At 41.8% G+C, this 19,681-nt stretch overlaps 1 protein-coding gene across 9 annotated transcripts in view; it reads right to left on the bottom strand.

Moving 5' to 3' along the window:
* The window catches only part of CNOT4 (CCR4-NOT transcription complex subunit 4), a 90,025-nt gene extending 70,448 nt beyond the window's left edge, over positions 1–19,577 (bottom strand). For 7 of the 9 annotated variants that reach the window (XM_072866518.1, XM_072866566.1, XM_072866547.1 and 4 more), the window contains exon 1: positions 19,190–19,567. The gene's annotated coding sequence lies outside the window, so the exon portion shown is untranslated. Of the gene's footprint in view, positions 1–18,537; positions 18,681–19,189 lie in introns of all 9 variants that reach the window. The other 2 variants (XM_072866528.1, XM_072866592.1) reach the window with 2 other exon arrangements.
* Positions 19,578–19,681: the final 104 nt, after the last annotated feature.

The following is a 19,681-nucleotide window of genomic DNA, read 5'->3' as shown; positions in this document are numbered from 1 at the left end:
TAAGTGGGTCGCACTAATCACACAACAGGCTCGAACAGGAAACCCCAATTGCCCAGGAATATTGGAAGCAATCATGGACTGGCAAGAAGGCAAAGATTTCAGAATATCACTAGAGGAGGAGGTGACGCGTGCTGAAGAGGCCCCACTGTATAAAAAACTACCAGAAAGTGAGAAGCAGTATGCCTTGTTTGCTGATGGACCCTGTCGTATTGTGGGGAAGCATCAGAGGTGGAAGGCTGCTGTATGGAGTCCTACACGACAAGTTGTAGAAACTGCCAAAGGAGATGGTGAACCAAGCCAATTTGCAGAAGTAAAGGCCATCCAGCTGGCTTTAGATATTGCTGAATGAGAAAAGTGGCCCGTGCTCTATCTCTATACTGACTCATGGATGGTGGCAAATGCCTTGTGGGGGTGGTTGCAGCAATGGAAGCAGAGCAACTGGAAGCACAGAAGCAAACCCATCTGGGCTGCTGCATTGTGGCAAGATATTGCTGCCCAGGTAGAGAACCTGGTTGAAAAAGTACATCACGTAGATGCTCACGTACCCAAGAGTTGGGCCACTGAAGAACATCAAAACAGCCAGCAAGTGGATCAGGCTGCTAAGATTGAAGTGGCTCAGGTGGGTCTGGACTGGCAACATAAGGGTGAATTATTTATAGCTCGGTGGGCCCATGACACCTCAGGCCATCAAGGAAGAGATGCAACATATAGCTGGGATCGTGATCGAGGGGTGGACTTGACCATGGACACTATTGCACAGGTTATCCATGAATGTGAAACATGCGCTGCAATCAAGCAAGCCAAGTGGTTAAAGCCTCTGTGGTATGGAGGACGATGGGGAGGCCTGGCAGACTGATTATATCACACTCCCACAAACCTGCCAAGGCAAGCGCCATGTGCTTACAATGGTGGAAGCAACCACTGGATGGCTGGAAACATATCCTGTGCCCCATCCTACCGCCCAGAACACTATCCTGGGCCTTGAAAAGCAAGTCTTATGGCAACATGGCACCCCAGAAAGAATTGAGTCAGACAACAGGACTCATTTCTGAAACAACCTCAGACACCTGGGCCAAAGAGCAGGGCATTGAATGGGTATATCACATCCCCTATCAAGCACCAGCCTCCGGGAAAAATCGAACGATACAATGGACTGTTAAAGACTACAGTGAGAATAATGGGTGCTGGGACATTCAAACACTGGGATACACATTTAGCAAAAGCCACCTGGTTAGTCAACACTAGGGGATCTACCAATCAAGTTGGCCCTGCCCAATCCAACTTTTACATACTGTAGAAGTGGATAAAGTCCCTGTAGCGCACATAAAATATGCTGGGGAAGACAGTCTGGGTTACTCCTGCCTCAAGCAAAGGTAAACCCATTCATGGGATTGCTTTTGCTCAAGGACCTGGGCGCACTTGGTGGATAATGTGGAAGGATGGGGAAGTCCAATGTGTACCTCAAGGGGATTTCATTTTGGGCGAGAATAGACAATGATTTGAATTGTATGATGTTAATTGCTACATAATACTGTATGTCATCACTACTATGGTTGCTATACGCTGTATCAATAGTATCACAGTACGAATCACACAAATTAATGAAGAATGAATTTTGATGAAACCGAACAAAGTACAGTGATGATAGAACCAGACAAGCGCAGCAGTGATGGAAAGACAACTGGCTTCAGCATGCAACAATCCAACACCACACACCATCTCTCCTGCCCTGAAGGACTGTTATAACAGATGAAGCCCAAAGTCATGGACTAAATGAACTCAGACATTTTAGACGGATGGCCCATAGACTAAGGGGATGATATCTGTATGCATATGTCAAAAGACAGAACAGGCGATGGAGATTAATTGGGATGTATTGGAAAGCATGGGACCTGGGCATGATGTAGATGGTATAGAATAAGGGGTCGATATTGTCCCGGTTTCAGCTGGGGTAGAGTTAATTTTCTTCCTAGTAGCTGGTACAGTGCTGTGGTTTGGATTTAGGATGAGAATAATATTGATAACACACTGATGTTTTAGTTGTTACTCAGCAGTGCTTACACTAAGTCAAGGACTTTTCAGCTTCTCATACTGCCTTGCCAGCAAGGAGGCTGGAGGTGCACAAGAAGCTGGGAAGGAACACAACCAGGACAGCTGACCCAAACTGGCCAAAGGGCTATTCCATACCATATGACATCATGCTGAACAAAAAACTGGGGAGGTTGGCTGGGAGGGTGGGGCTGCTGCTCAGGAACTGGCTGGGCATTGGTCAGCGGGTAGTGAGCAACTGCATTGGGCATCGCTTGTTTTGTCTATCCTTTTATCATCATCATTATTATTATTTTTCCTTCCTTTTCTGTCCTATTAAATTGTCTTTATCTCAACCCACAGATTTTACCATCTCCCCCGCCCCCGATTCTCTTCCCCACCCCACTAGGGGGGGAGCAAGTGAACAGCTGTGTGGTGTTTAGCTGCCTGCTGGGTTAAACCACAACACCAGGTTATCTGCTTCCTGACAAGTGCTGTAGCCACCTCACAGAGAACAGGCTGCACATTCCAAGTTCTTTTAATACCCATCTGCAGAAGGGCCAGATCCATACAGTAATGAAGAGGGTGTAAAATAATCTGTACAGAACACACCACCACATACAGTAAGTATCTTTGCTCCTCTGACTCAATAAAACAGACAGATTTTACCTGCTTTTTAAGAAGGGACATTTGTCTTTGAAAAGCAGGTTAGTGTTTCCTCCTTACCTACTGTAATTGAAAAGGCTTGTGATCAGTATTGTGCATGCAGATAGGTAAATCAGGTGTTATTAAGAGTTTTAGTTGATAACATAATGCATAGAAAGACACAGGTAGTTCAGATTGCCCATAAAGCATTAATACAGCAATAGTTTAACAATGAATAGTCAGGGTGAATAAACAGCACCTTTGGTTTTGTGAGTTTCCCCCCCCCCCCATTTTTTTTTCTCCATTCTGTTTATTAGAACTTGTTTATGTATGTACATCTCAACTACATCATCGTTCCCAAATTTACGCTAGAAAGTCAGTCAGATAAATTCCCAGCTTGCATATAAACAGCAAACCTTTGGAAAGGGATGAAGTATTCCTGCTGCTGCTGGAACATCAGCAACTAAATTCCCAGACCCTCTGGAAGGAAATGCTCACTGGGTGGAGTAGGTAGTGCAGAGAAGAAATCCAAAGTCAGAGAGTAACAGAAAAGTAACGTCCTCTCCCAGGAGGAAAAAAGCCTGGTGATGTCAGTGGCAGGGACGTGCTTTCCACTGCCCCATTCCTTAGGGTTACAGATTACAGCAGGTGCCAGGTTAGCTGCCTTCTCTGCAAGGCAAGGGCTCCAAACTGACCACGTGCAGAATTCACATTTCTCCCCTGCAAGGAGTCCCAAGGTAAAGTACCACTTCCCAGAAATCATCTTTCAATGAAAACTCCAGTTTAGTTTTTCAACTTTCATATGAAAATAGTTTCAATGAAACCCCGAAAACTATTCTAAACGCTTTTAAAGGGACATTTATAGCCATAAGGTTTTTTAATTCCTTGAGACGCATGGCTATGCATAACACTAAGAATGCTAGAGCGCACAGAATATTCTCTCTAGATTAAGATCATAGACAGCATATAAAATAGCATAAGATTTCACTATGCACAATTAAGGTTTTCAACATGAAGTCACAAGTCACTTTGTTACACCTGAATGCAGAGGTATCAATATCAAAGACAAAACATGTGCCCACAGCAGCTCTTCTTAAACAGCAGAACACAGATCAAGGACGGCCACAAGAGAAGATGAGAGCGAGCATGGAGGGAAAGAAAACTTGCCTTCCTTCTAGCACCGTGCACCTCTGCGGAGTCCTGAGGCTGCCAAAGATGGAGAAGCCACATCCTTGTGCCTCATATACACTCCTGCATTCATTCTACTCCGAAGGAGCCACAAGGTTTGTAGGCTGAGATTGTATCTTTTATTAGACCAACACATATAATGAACTGGTATACTGGTCTAACACAAGATACTACCTCTGCATCCAGCAAGATACTACCTCTGCATCCAGCAAGATACTACCTCTGCATCCAGCAAGATACTACCTCTGCATCCAGCAAGATACTACCTCTGCATCCAGCAAGATACTACCTCTGCATCCCCCACCTTGCACAGGGAGACAGGACGACAAAATCTGACACTTCCAAAATTCAGTAATTATTGACTGATATAAGTTCTAAATAGGCTCTTCAATATATTCAGCACTAGATCCCAAGTTCCGATGTCCCAATTTTTCATCAGAATTAAAGAGAAGTTTGTTAAATTAATTTAAAAGTTGTTCTTGAGGCGTGCATAAGAATTAATAGTCATTTACCTTGTTATTCTCAGTGAACAGCAAGAGGAGGAGCATGGTCATTTTGAAAGTACCTAGATTAAGATCAACTACAGCATAGAAGAGGAAACCAATAGCTACACTTGGGGAGCAGGAGGCATAGAAGAGGTCTTTAAAATACTCGTAGAACAAAACACATTGTAAGTTGCCCACTGTACCAAAGTCTTTTCAGACAAGGTAAAAGGGGAAAAATAGAGCCTTCAGCATACTATATCTGAGCAGTAAAATAAGCATCTTGCATCAGTTTAAAGAGGATCAAAAATCCCTGAAGTATCTACTATACAGTCATCGCACAGTGTCTCTAACAGGCAGCATTATCATTGAACACCCCAGCTACATTTGCTTCCTATTTGAACAGATTTACAGATCTTGCATTTAGTCTTTTCTCACAGTTCAACACAAATTTGGGGTATAGGTGGCAAAATCCATTACATAAGGGTATGGAAATAATGCCAAGTACTTTAAGCGAAACTGCAGTCTTATACTGCTAGAATTTGTTATCACAACACACTTCGTACAGAAAAAAAAATTAACTGACACAAGCTTAAACTCAAAAAGCTTAGGAGTTTACTGCTCTTCACAAAACATACACGGGCTGCTTCTCAACTTTTTTTCAACCTTTAAAACGCATTTTGTCTTTCAGAATGGTTCTCTTACACTAATTATCTATAAAAGGACTATGATGCAGAATTGCTTATATGGTATAAGTAGCTTTCCCCCTCTACCCTTCAAAAAATCTTACTCAAGATAAATGTTACATTTTTAGATGGAGAAAGGCGATATTATTTAAATTTTATTTTCAATGTATCTAGCAACAGTCAAACTACCAAATGTAATTCACTGATAAATGACATGAGACAAACTGCACCAACCCACAACAGAAAAGATACTGTTATGTTCAATATTTCCGAGAAGAAAAAAAAAAGAAAAAATCATACATTTAGGTGAAGAGCCTGTCCATCATCTCTGCTCTTCTTAGAACAGAATGATAAAATTATGTTCTTTGCAGAGCACTACTTCTCCAGTAGTCACTGAATATTTTAGAACTCTGACCTTTTACCTGGCACCTATATCTAGTTCAGGGTTAGCAGTGACCACGATATGTAAACTACTTACACCTGTCAGCTAGAGTCCAGGTCTCCAGTAACCACAGTACCCCAGTTCGGCCATACCACACTAAGTTACTAGTTGTGGGGAGAAGCCAAAAAAAGGTCAACCTGAAGAATGAACTACCTTTGCATTCCTCCAGGCCAGAATTAAGGTACGCTTATGATTATGTACATTACTCCTGCTAAACTTGTTTGACTGACAAAGAGCTGAAGAGTATTACTGGACACACAAAAAGCTCTCTCAAACACACTCTTTCTTTACAGCATTCTATAAAGGTATTGGATAGTTTACAAACACCTATATTAGTCCATCAATCCCTAATTAGTTTTAGTTTGCAAGTGGCATTAAACCATCACAAGTCTTAGTATACAAGAGTCAAAAGACAGAATTATTGTCCTGTGTTTTGTTTTTAAAGGAAATACAAGTACTAAGGTACTGAAAAGTTACATGTCCTTCAGCTTTCATCTAACAGCAATATCAACATAACAATGGGTTAGTTTAAAAACACTTTTCTAATTACCCAAACAAAATTCCCAAGCTTGAGAAAGAATACCTGCAAAATCTAGAATAACCAGTGGAAAGGACACTATCCATAGGTCCAGTGCAAAGATGAAGAAAATAAGTTTTGGGTGCTAGGACCCGATTTCCTTCATTGCCTGCATTCTCCCAGGGGACACTGCAGAAGCTATGAACCACCATAACAATGTTCAACACTTCATTTTATCTTTCATTTGGGACTCTATTTATAATCCTGCTGATCACTAGGAAGCTACCTAAAGGTCTTAGTTTAAGCAGAAAATTGAGACTTTAAGTTCTGCCATAAGACAAATTATAGCATACTTGCAGTTACAAGTTGCAGAAATTATTCTGGATTATCTCCTATAATATTGTGCTTTTTAGCCAACGGAAGTGAAGTCTGTTTCTCCTGCTTTTTGCAGACACACAACTACAGGAACGAGCATTTAGCCACATACAGCACTGTTACTATTCCTGAGGCTTTGAACAGAAGTATCTAGCCCAAAGGACGAACAAAGAGAAAAACCTTACAGGAGAGAGAGGAAGAAAAACACCCAAAAAAACCCACCACACACACAACCTACCCCAACTTCAATACTAAACCACTTTTATGCCAACACATTCTCAGACTGACTACCACTGTGGAAGCGCAATGCCTGCACCTGCAGTACCATGGACAGTGTATGGAAGAATTCTTTCACTTCTGAGAATTTCATCACTGAATTTTTAAGCAACCAGCTCAAACTTTAAGAAAACAAACGAAAATCCTTTTACAATGCAAGACATTCAGTAATCTTCCGTATTACATCCATAAGCTTCAGTATTTACATTAAAGAGTACCTTTAAGTTTAAAAACCTTCTTGCATTTCCACTGAAGCCACACTATCTACATTAAGGCTTTTAATATAGGCCCATTACTGATACTTAGTTTCAAGCTCTAACATGGACAACTTTATATTCATGAGCATTTTTACATTATTTGCTACAGAATCATAGAATAATTCCAGTTGGAAAGGATCTCTAGGGTTCTCTGGTCAACCTCCTGCTCAAAGCAAGGTCAGCAAGATCAGTCTAGATTACTCAGGGCTTTATCTAGTTGGGCATCAAAACATCCAAGGATGGATGCTGCAGAACCTCTTTCACCTGTCCCAGTGACTGTCCCACTCCATGGTGAAACATGATGTTCTTAAATGCAGTTATTTCAATGCATGCCTGCTGTCTCTTGCCTGCCTTCCACACGCTGCTGTAAAGAGACTGGCTTGGTATTCTTAATAGTCTGCCCATAGGTACCAGAAGGTTACTACTTGTTCCCCCTGCTTCCCAAAGCCTTCTCTTCTGCAGGCTGAAGACCCATTTCCCTAACAACCGACAGAATTTTAGCAAACTCTTACTTCTCACATGCATCTACTAGGCTTAAAGTCTTCCATTACAATGTAAAGTTTTGATTCAGAGTGGCTTTTGATCTTCATCCCTGCACTTCACCAGATACAAGTGCAGGAGCTAAGACCTCATACTAAAACCTGTTCTAGTACAAGCTGAAATTAGTTGTACGCTGCCTTTCTAGGCTCACTATAATCCCTCTCTAGGACACACCTCAACTCTAAAGAGAGACTGTAGCTCTGTTCAGCCTGTAGCTCTGTTTCTAAACTAAAGTTATGGAAGAACTTCCAAAAAAAACCACACAGCTGAATGACAGCTTTGCTGGCTAGAGCAGAAGTTTTACAGGCTTATATATATACACACACACTTGGATACATAGGAAGAAGTAAAGATGCCCAGAACTGAAGTGGGGGGGATGGGGACAGACATGACACAGACGGACCTCAAAGTACGTAGATCAGAAATATATCAGGAAGGAGAATAAGAGTACATTACTAGGGCTGCTGTCTAAACCATTAGTTTGTTATAAAATAAGTGAAAGACATTAACAAAGAAGCCACAAGCACTCCAGCATCTAAAGTAAATTTCTGATAAGGTATAGTGCCCTACCTACAATTACAAGCAAAAGTTCCTATATCGGTTTTCCCAATCCCCCATGCTGTCCTACAAAGTTACTTATCAGGCTAATGGCAAGATATTTCAGGACAGTATCAGCTCTTCAGACACAGACACTCACCCTTTGGTGAAGCAAGTAACATCAGGAACTGTTAACTACTGGAAAACCCATGTCATGACTAGTCAGTCAATGAATCCCAGAGACGGGAGGGGAAGGAGCGAAGGAGAAGGGAAGAGATGTATCCAAAGATTTACTTCAGATGTCCTAGCAGAAACTGAGATGTGTGCCAGCCCTTTTTTCTCAGAAGAAAGGTGGTGGGGCGGGGGGGCACGCTACAGATACTGGAAGAAACAAGTGATACTTCCTTAACAGAAAAAAGGAGTCTTCTCTACAGACCTATCCCTCTGGAAAACCCACATCCTTTCTTTCATTCCTAGCTGAAGGGGAGCAAATATATCAGAGAAAGGTCTATACTCCTCATCCAGCCTCTTTTTAAAAAAAAAAATCCTTACAAATAAATTAAATCCTTGCTCCTGCTTAAAAAAATTCTTTGGAATCCTTGAGAAGCTACCAAGAATCACACAGCAGGAGGATTCGGTCAGTCTCTTCAACCTCATCCTAGAACATGGGAAACAGCACAGACCCTGCCCCCAGATTCACTCTCAGCCACTCACACTCTTAATACCTTTACAGCCACAAGAGAGCAAAAGAAAGCAAACTTGACTTTTGCAAAAAGTGACAACATTTGCCTCTCACCACAGAGGAGCAGCCAAGTCAGTTTAAGTCACAGGCGAATGAACACTTAACAACTTGGAGACAGAATATTAGTTGAGTAACTAACTGGGGCCCCCAGCATAAAGACATGGAACTGCTCAAGTGGGTCCAGAGGAGGGCCGTGAAGATGATGAGGGGGCTGGAGCACCTGCCCTATGAGGCCAGGCTGAGAGAGTTGGGGTTGTTTAGCCTAGAGAAGAGAAGGCTCCAGGGAGACCTTACAGCAGCCTTCCAGTACTTCAAAGGGGCCAACAAGAAAGATAGGGAGGGTGTCTTTATCAGGGAGTGTAGTGATAGGACAAGGGGTAACAGCTTTAAACTGAAAGAGGGTAGATTTAGATTAGATATTAGGAAGAAATTCTTTACTGTGAGGGTGGTGAGAGACTGGAACAGGCTGCCCAGAGAAGCTGCAGATGCCACCTCCCTGGAAGTGTTCAAGGCTCGGCTGGATAAGGCTTTGAGCAACCTGATCTAGTAGAAGGTGTCCCTGCCCATGGCAGGGGGGTTGGAACTAGATGATCTTTAAAGGTCCCTCCCAACCCAAACTATTCTATGATTCTATGAACTTGCCTATACTTTCCATTTTAAACCTAAGGCAACACAACAATGCATTAGAGCTTAATTGCATTTAAGCAGTGCTCAAGGCAGAAAAAGAAAATACTAGAAATTAAGGAGATGATCCTACAAATGTTTAAGTAGTAAACTTTACCCAATGGAACAATGTATCAACTATAATGAAATTACAGAATGTGCTTGAACCAGAGAACCAAGCCTACATTTGCAATATTAGGTGCAAAAATTTAAGTTTTATTAAAACAATCCCCTAGCATAAAGACTGCCATTGCACAATATAACAGTCTTAGTGTGTAAATCCACGTGGTACAGTGGAACTGTAAAGTTATGACAGAAGTTTAATATATACAAGCCCATTTCTACTTTAAAGGGACATAACATCTGCACTGAGGGAGGTACTTAGAATTTTTCAAGAGTGCACAAGCAACTAAAGCATTAGCCCCTGTGGCTAGTAACTGCAAAGCCTGATGGAAAAAAATACACGAGTGAAGCATTTCAGCTTTGATGTATAAGTCTATCTGGAAGGTAAAGTTGATTGCAAATATAGCACACATCCTGTGTCCAAATTTGTGGCACTATCAGGAAGTAGGTGGAAGTTAGGCCTCTGGCTTATTCCTTGTTTTATGCTGAAAATGGCAAAGGGTGAAGCTTCTGTAAAAATCTGGAATTCTGTAACACATATAATTCAAGACAATAAAGTATCTCTTAGCAATTTAGAAAACAGTTGGATAAAACACAAAGTACATCTAATTAAAATGCAATATCAAATAAACCCAATGATCCATCAGTTCTATTGGCTGAAGAAAAACCTTGACTCAGAGTTCAGTTTAAGCATGGAAAATAAGAATACAGTGCTTAGGACATCATCTGCTTGGGACAGACAAGAACAGGATACTGCTTCAAAAAGATTCACTGACATCTGAGTCAACAGAAAATAGTGCAAATGTCTACCATGTCACAGTCACATTCAATCACACTTTGGGATTATTGTTGGCTTCTAAAGACAATACTTAGAATTTTACTTCGTGAAGAAAAAGGAACAAAAAAACCCCAACCAAAAAATGTAGAACCAAAAAACAGAACAAAAACACCCCTAAATCTCTCCCCCACACTCACTTTCTTCTGGGTTGTACTTCGGAATCTTACACACCCTGAAGACACTGCTGGGACAAGAAGGAGAAATATTATGACTTGCAGGGTGACATTCACTTCAGAAGTAGCGACTCCATTCCCAGTCTTTCTACTACTTCAGCATACATTGTAGTTTTTTTATAAAATATACCTTTCAGAAGGTGGAAGATTACACCTAATTCAGCAATCTTTATCCAACAAGACTGCCATCGTAACAAAAAAACAGTACAAAGCAGAGCTCAGATCTACAAGCCTAAGTATTTTAGGCAACAACTCTTGGAAATTATTGATTATGGTTCACTTTTATCAGGCAGAAATTACAATAAGAAATTCTAAAATCCACGCAAATTAAGATAAAGGTGGAAGCTACAATCACAAGACTGTCCCAAGCGTAGAAGTTACATTACAAGGAACTAAACTCCATTCCTTTGGGGCAGAGATTAGGGATGACCTTAAATGATTCAAAAGTTGATATTTATTATACCTAAACACAGGAGTTTAAAGACTCCAGATCAGAATCTTGCATCACTGCCTTCAAGTGAAGGTTGTGTCCCCCAATGGGACAAAAACTAGAAAGCTTTAAGGATTCACAAATTAACCACAACAAGGTATAACCACTTAAACGTACTCAAGTCTAAAACTGGTGAAAATAAGTTGCAGCATTACTGTAGACATCTGTTTCGTATTTGCAAAAACTTGAGTTTTATTTCAAAAAGCAAACCAGAGTTCAAACGTTTAACCTAGAAGCACAGGAAAACTTCAGAGGATGGGAGAATCTTTATATCACTCACTCCACATACCTGCTAGAAATCTAGAAAGGTAGTTTTGTGCAATATTTACTCACATCATAAATCCCAATTCTGACATATCTGGTACACAAGCTACAATCTTCTGCTTCTCCTTTTCAGGGAAATACGTATTTGTTACTAAAAAACAAAGTTGAGAAAGATCAGGACCTGCATTCAGGGAAGTACCTTTATCTCAATGGGGAACAGAACCAACTGCTTGAAGATAACCTATATGCTGTAGTAAACAAATTCTAGAGACAGCCACATACAAAGCAACTGTCTTAAAAAAAAAGAAAAAAGGAAAGAGAGAGCGTTAAAAAGTATCCTGGGGAAATAGTTTTCCAGGTCATTTTCTAAAAAGGCTGGGCAGAAAGGGAAAACTAATTTAGTATTCTAAAAAGAAACAATCTAGTAAAATACTCAAAAGCAGAGCATCAGCTTCCACAAACTTAAGTAGGATGTGTAGTACTGGTTTTAGATAAATTCCTTCTACTGCTACCTCAACTATATGGAGCTGCATTAACTCAGGCAGGTGAAGTTAAGGAGTCATTTGATATGTACAAGGCACTGAATTAAATCCCAGACAAATAATCTGTCAGACTATGACAAATATATACTATAAAAAGCACAGAAGTTCAAGCTGACTGCAAATGCACTTGTCCAGCATATCCTTTAAATGCTGTGACTTTTTAATACTAAGAGAGACAGTTCTCAGTTTTTACTGATCAAGAACAGCTGAATGCAGTTCCTTCAGAGAAGCCTAAGCCCATATGAGACACAAACCAACCAGAACCCATATGCAATTCAAATAAGTGCCTTAAGAGAATGAAGAACTGGCTATTAGATTTAAGTTTCTTTAAAAAAACATAAGAAAAAAATACAAAATGAAGACAATATTAAGGAGGCCTCAGAAACATTTACACTGATGTCAGCTCTGTTTGAGAGGATGCTCTCTAATATCTGGCTTTATATTTAGTTAAAGAAAAAAAAGTGACACTGAGTGAGTACACCTCCTTTCTTGCACTTCCATATACTAGGGTCTTTCCTGAGTCCATTATAAGTCTCAGAAAAAAATGGTACTGTCAAAAGATGCCGCACTGCACCTCTATGGAAGTTATCTTCACCACGCTTTCAGATTTGGCACACACTGAATACAGCAGGAACAGCAGCTGGTTGCTCCTCTCAACCAGTAAGTGGCTCATTTATTAAGCATGGATGACTACAGCACTGCAAGTGCCAAAAGGAACCTGCCTCTCTCACCTCGTCCTACCAAATTACATTTGTTTGAAAACAAATTTCGCTTCAGCTCTACTCAATAGTCTAATATATATACGTGTGCAAAGAATTTAAAAAGACTCATGGTAACTGGTATTAATTATCAGCAGAGACAGAATAAGCATTTTACTTCTAAGTGCCTGTTTTCTGATTCTTCACTTTAATTATACTCTATATAACTAAGCTCAAAAAATAAAAGCCATGCCACTGCAGGCTTCCTTATAAAGATGGCTGTATGGTGTTCTCCTTTTGGTCACCACACTTGAAAGCAGTTAGCTGGTTTCCCAGAAAAAGATACTGTTGTCTACAGAACCAATTCTAAGCAGCTTCTGCCTGAGGTATAGTGTTTTCTTAACACTGTCAGAGTCATATGGTCACACAATGCAGCTGGTTCTTACCAAGTTTCACTGCGCTATGTATTTACATAGTAGTAACCAGAGCAATAGTTCTCATACAAGGTATGACGCTGCCCCACCCCCAGGGAATCACAAGCCTCAAGGTTAAATCGGAATGAGACCATGAGCAAAAGAATTAAGAAATTAATGGCTCTAAAAGGGCTCAATTAGAGCAGGAAGCCACTGCACTGGTGAAAGCATGAGAATGGACCTACCTTGAAGCATACTTACAATTATAACTACTATTCAAGACAAAAATGAAACTGTAATCCAGCCAGAAGATGACACTACCCATGTGCAGAAGACAGCTTGATAAGTATAAGAGCTGATATTTCCTTAAACTCCCCAGCTGTTATTCCATATTTTCAAGATACACTAACAGTTATGTAAAAGAAAACCAATGATCATCCTCTAGTTTCAGACTTACCACCTGATGTTCTAGAACCAGTTTGCCACTAACTGTGAAACCACAACATTAATATTTTAAATATATGCTTTACTAAATGAAAGGATTAGCAAAGAAACTTTCAAAGACGGGAAGAAGCTATAATTTCTCCAACATGGCTCCTCAGCTATAACTTCCTTGAACCTTAATCTAGGATGAAGTTTCATAAAAGCAAAGCTTACCTTCTTAGGAAAAGGGATTCAACTCGCTAAACAACCAACAGAAGCACATGCAAGCAGGCAGCAGAGGAGCAGCAGTTACATGATAAATGGCAGTAAGATTAAGTCACTAGACAAATTGGATTAATGCTATTCTCTCATTCAGACCAGTGCTTTTAACATAACTCCAGCAGTTTAGGGGCCCCTACAGTTCACACTGATTGGAGGAAATGCATTCAAATTAACCGTCAGGCAAGTTGACCTATAAACACTAATTTTGACCCAGCAAGTTTTGGCCTTTCATTTTATGTTATAGTTTAGGAGCTCTCAGAGGACACTTTCATGAATGAGATACTGAAGACTCATTCTAGATCTCATTCAATAAAAAAGGAAGGAGTCACACGTAATGAAGCAGAAGCTATTCAAAGAGGGAATAGTTTCTATTTTTGCAACGTCCAACAGCCCAAGGTAACTTCTGCAGATCACAGAGAAGCTTTAGGTCTTTAACTGACAGGCACAGCTATAGCTATAAGATATACCTATCTTAATTCATTATATTTGGAGAGAAGGTAGAGAAAGAAGAAAAGGTAGCTGAATACTTTCTCCACACATCTAGTGATTACTGCTACATACTTCTTTCCTCATCCCATTTTTCTAAATTTCTAGGCTGTACTGCAAAACAGAAACTCTGAACAACAGCCACCACACGCTTACCTATCTGGGACATTACCTTCATCAACACTTCTATCACTTAACCTCCCTCACGTAGGCAGTTCCAAAGCACATATAAATATAATTGAATTACTTCCTCCCATTCCTGCACTCAAATTCTGTTACCTTTTTTTAAGATGGTAAGTTATTGTAGCATGTAATAGGAGATGGGTTTAGAAGTAATAAAATTACTCCACCTGCAAGTACAGTATTTCACACCCTAGGAGTCTTAGCCCATGGATCTTGCAATTTAAAATTAATATACACCATTCAAACAGGATTGACATTAGATCTACATTGGTGATAGAAACTTTAAACTAAAACACAACATGTAGCCTGCTTTCAAATCTCATCTGTTGAATTCAGTGTTCCTGAAACAAATTGCCCAGCTTCTCACTTTTCCACTGCATTAAGCTGGGAAACTGGTAGCGAGTCCTCCTATGCAGTGTATTTTGTCCTACAATGAGTGAGATTGCTACCCTTTTAGCTATTACTTCTCTGTATCAAATCTTACATGGAAGAAGCCATTTAAGAACACCCACACTGGGAAAAGTAAAGGCCCCTTCTGTTAAGCAAGGAAGAGATTAGAGCTCAGTAGTCTGAAACATAAGATTAGGTTGCAGTCCACGACAAACAAAGCCTAAAAATGTGCCAAAATAAGACCAGGGATGAAGCACTACTTGAAAACCATGGTACACTCTCACTCCTGTTGCATTTTTTGGTCATTCCTACTAAGCTCCTGTGACTCTGTTCAGAATTTGAAGAATTCATTAGAAGAAGTTCAAAGTCAAGAAAGGGAAGTGTGCTGTCATTTTTACAGTTTCTTTCTCTATCCACTTCATCTCTTTTGAAAAAGAAAAAAAAAAGACACCACACACACCACCCCAAATTCCTAGTGCTAATAATTAATACTGGCAATCAAACAGAAGATATTGCAATGTTACCTTCCAGCAATCAAGGACTGCTAAGCTGTGACAAGTAAAACACCCAAAGCCCAGAAAGGGACAGTCCAAGGATCTGCACTACAACAGGGGACCCTCCATCTCACAACTAAGACAGGTAGAAGTACAGTTACTTTATATCAGATATTGCAGTCAATTGGAACCCACTTCATATTAGGCATCTATTCTTCTTGAGATAGCAGCAAGATAGAAGAAACTGATGCTGAGATCACAGTATGTTAGAAAGCCACTCACAGACAGCTGAAGTTTTCCCTTCTTCCCTTGCAAGAAAACAGAACCTGATTGAAAGCAGACAGCACTGCTCAGGGCACAGGCCTCAGCCAAGAGCTAAGCTCCCTTCCCACCAAGTTCAGTAGCATGTTTGCTTGATCTCTACATCCACCTTTGTTTTTAACTCGGTGACTAAAAGATAAAAAATCCCCCTTATCCTGACCCCAACCCACCTTTCCCCAGTTTGAAAACCATCAACAGATGGAGTACCTAATAAAAATACACACATAACTGATTAATCATTATGAAATTAACACTAACCATATTCTGCTCCAGAATAAAAACCACAGTACACTGCTTTCAGGGTACACAGAAAGGGACAAGGAGTGTCATTCTCTTGGCCTGTACTCTCCTCATGGTTTTGGATGCAAGCTTCCTCAAATTGTTAAAGCATGCATATAAGATAGTTTATGAATGCATTATTTTGTACATATGTGTTTAGAAAACACTTGTAAGCTCCATTTAAATGACAGACTCCTACAAGAAATACCTTGGAGTTTTCATGTTCCCAGAACAGCCAAGGGGAAGGAAAGAAAAAAAAACCAAAACACACACCACCACAAAACCTACTTGATCTTAGTACTATGTGGAAATCACTAATTTAAACACTAATTCTTTCCTTTAAGCTGGTGTAGCCAGTCTAATAACAGCTAGCCAGAAGTCAAGAACATGTATTCTGAATGTTCACTAAATTAGTAGAATCTTTGATACAATTTTGAAGTAAGAAAATGATGAGGATTCCCTTTTCAAGCTCACACAAGAAAAATGCCATCTGACAAAACCAAGCATATCATCGAAGCTTCTGGTATGACATAACAAAAACCCAGTTTGATGAAAACATGCACCTAACTGTTTTTTGCATTAAACTATTTGTTTAATGTAAAAATGCATACATGCTTTTACTTACAGAGGTTATATTCATATTTCCTGCTAGATAGTTATATTGCCCTCCAAATTTGCTTACAGGAAGAACCAGAAGGTCTGAGCAGCATCTCAAGCCATGCCAAACCATTTGCTGCTATACTTCATTTTCCAAGTCTGATAAGTGTTTAGAGTTGTTAAAATGTTAACAAATGTTAACCAATCCTGAAAGGAATAAATTCCTTAACTCTTCTCCAAGAACCAGAAGGGGAGGGGGGCCCAGAGAGGTGGGGTCTCTATTTACTCATAGAGCTCTGACTCCTCATGCTGCTTCCATCCAATAAATACAGGACAAAGCAGGTAGAAAGATACACACTGGAAAGCAATGAAAGCATCAACATGTTTAAAGAGCTGAAACATTCAGGACATTAAAGCAAGGTAAGTTATGCAGTCTTTCACCTATGCACTTATTCAAGTTCTCAGCAACACAACTGCAAGTGGGACAAAAGGTGGTTTGTACAACCTAAGACACCATTCACCATGTGAAAGTTTAAGAACACTTGATCCTAGCGGTCTTGCTGAGCAAGTAATTTCTTTCCAACATGTGGTAAGGCCTATAGATCAGCCTCATCTTACCAGAGCAACAAATCTAGTTGTCCAAGGCCTAAGATGCAATCTATGATCAGCCACTTAGCAGTTACCTGTGCTTACAAAACAGTATTTGAAATCATCTCCTTTATTTCAAAGAGGTAGGCAAAATTTTGAGAAATAGTTGCCAGAGTTAAGCCTTCAGGGCCCACACTTAAGATCTTGGTCAGAGTAATTTCAAAACATTTCACTCACAATGAATATCCTAACTTTCCTGAACAACAGCCATGAAGGACAACATATATCTGTTTATAATGAATATTTTTAATTAAACAAAAAAAGCCACATACTTGTGTATATTCTCTCACCAGCTTCTTTAACCCAGGCCTTTTATTTAGTGGGCACTGTATAGCTGTTCTTAAACTTTCTGAAGAAAAGGTACCACAAATTAATAGAGCACTATTCCTGACAGACACTCACCACCTTTTCTCTGCAAAGAGAAAAGCTGTTAGGATCCTCCAAGACTCATCATTTTAAAAGCAAGGAAGAGGCACCTGAAGAAACACACCAGTTAAAAGCAGACATCATTTTATCATTGTATTCCCCCTTTCCAAAACAATCCTTTCTCCTAGAATGAACTTTGTTTGCAATTCAGCCAAGTTCAACTGCCAAGCATTTCTAAATGCTTGCATGTGTTTGTCTTATTTATGAAATGGAAACTCTGCCACAGAATCCCAAAAGCCTAAGGTACAACACATCCAAATCCCAGACTATGCGCTAGTTCCCTACATTATTAGAGATGCTAAGAAACTAGAAGTATATTGGAATATTTGTAGGCTATCTGAAACTAATTCACCCTCTCAAACTAAACAGCTGTTTTATTCTCTGCTCTTCATAAGCCTGTATTTTACTTTTTTCTTTTTCTCTTTCCTTTGTTTTTTTTTTTAAAGTAGGGAGAGAAAGGGGCTAGAAGGAGTTTCATTCTTCTACATATTAATCTTTTAGTATGAGTTGCTCTTCTGTTAGTGCCAGTCATGGCGTTTACAAGAATATGAAGTCGAAGTACAGGGATGCTCAAGTCGAGACATTTTAAAACTAAGACAAAATACAGACACTTAAAACACAGCAAGTTAAAAATCTGTACAGGCTCAGTAAACATGCAATCGGCCAACATTAACTTCTAAAACTTTTGGGCAGGAGTAAGCTAACATCTGCAGGCCTAGAGTTTCCACAGGTCTAACTAGCTGATGGGTTTTGCTTACATTAACATATGCTCTAGAAAGAATTGCTTCTCCTATGAGCTACATACTTGATATTACCATACTGACACAAATATATAAGCCATGGACAATTAAATCCTTTCAGGTACAGTAGCAAAGTATTTTAAGATAATTATCTAGCGTATTTTCCCTCCCCTTTTACTGTACAGATGAAGACACCGGCAGCTCACTTTCAGACTGGCAGGTAGAGCTGTACGACTGTGGCTGGAAGTAGGATGAGAGCCCGTACGCAGCCTTGTCATTTGCTTCTGCTAACGCACAAAATGGAAAGAGCTTCTAGTATTTTGCAAGTAGGAGATGAAAAGTTACGTACCAGTTATTTTACTGACAGACAAATCTCGGGAGGTTACACGGACCGTCCAAAATAACACCAAAAATAAGAGGCTGCCATTTACCATCTGTTTGCCTCTCTCTCTCAGGAAAAAAAAAAGTGCAGATCACAAGAACAAATGGAGCCTGGCTCCGGGGAGGAGGAAGAAGGGGAGAGAGGAAATTTCCACGCAAATCCTAAGTGAATCACGCCGCGATCCCCGCGCCCGCCGCGCCGGCCTCCCCCGGCAGAGGCGAGCGGCTACAGGGGCACCGTCCCCCCGCGCCCCCGGCCGGCGGCCCGGCCCGGCCCAGCGTCTCCCCCGCGCCGCGCCGGGGCGGCAAGGAGGGAATAAATAAAGCCTCCCCCGGGCAGCGGCACGGAGGGAGCCCCCTTCCCCGGCGCCCCCCGGGGAGGAGCCGCCCGGTCGCCCCCTCGCCCTCCCCACACGGCCCGGTGCCCTCCGCACACGGCAGCGGCCCGGCGCGTCCCCCCCACCGCCGGGGCTGGCACCGGGGGGTGGGCTGAGGCCTGCGCCGTCCCAGCGAAGCCTCGGCGCTCTCGTAGTCAGAGCGGCCCGGCTCCCCCCCCCTCCTCCTCGCCTCTCCTTCCCTCCCTCCTTCCTTCCCCGGCCCGGCCTTCAGCTCGCACTCACCCGCCTTCCTCCTCCCTGCCCGGCCCGCGGTGCGTGTGCGCGGCTCTCCCTCACGCTGCCTGGCGCGGCGGCGGCCGGGCCGGCGGGGGTGGGCGGGTGGGTGGGTGGGTGGGTGAGCGTGCGGGGAAGGAGGCGAGGGGAGAAGGAGGAGAAGGGTGGGGAGGGAAGGAGAGAGGCGGCGAGGAAAGAGAGGCGAAGCGGGGGGGAGAAAACCGCAGCGACGCTCTTGGGGCGGGACCTGCGGCGGGTGGCCGGCCGGGCGCTTGGGCGGCTGCTCCGACGACCTTTACGCGAGAGACGGGTAATCTCCGAGCTCGGGGCGCTCCGCTGCCAGCCCGGCCACCATCTTACATTAGGGAGACTTGCCCTGGACGCCGCCTCCCCTGCGCTTGCGCCGCCGACAGTGGGCGGGGAGCAACGGCGGGGGGGTGGGGGGGGACGGGACGCGACGGCAACGGCCGCGACGGCGCTGGGCATGACGGGACTTGTAGG

This window comes from Ciconia boyciana, chromosome 1 (assembly GCF_034638445.1).
Source record: "Ciconia boyciana chromosome 1, ASM3463844v1, whole genome shotgun sequence".
Taxonomy (NCBI): domain Eukaryota; kingdom Metazoa; phylum Chordata; class Aves; order Ciconiiformes; family Ciconiidae; genus Ciconia; species Ciconia boyciana.
The sequence above is the reverse complement of the archived record's forward strand: the minus strand, read 5'-3'. Positions and strand labels throughout refer to the sequence as shown.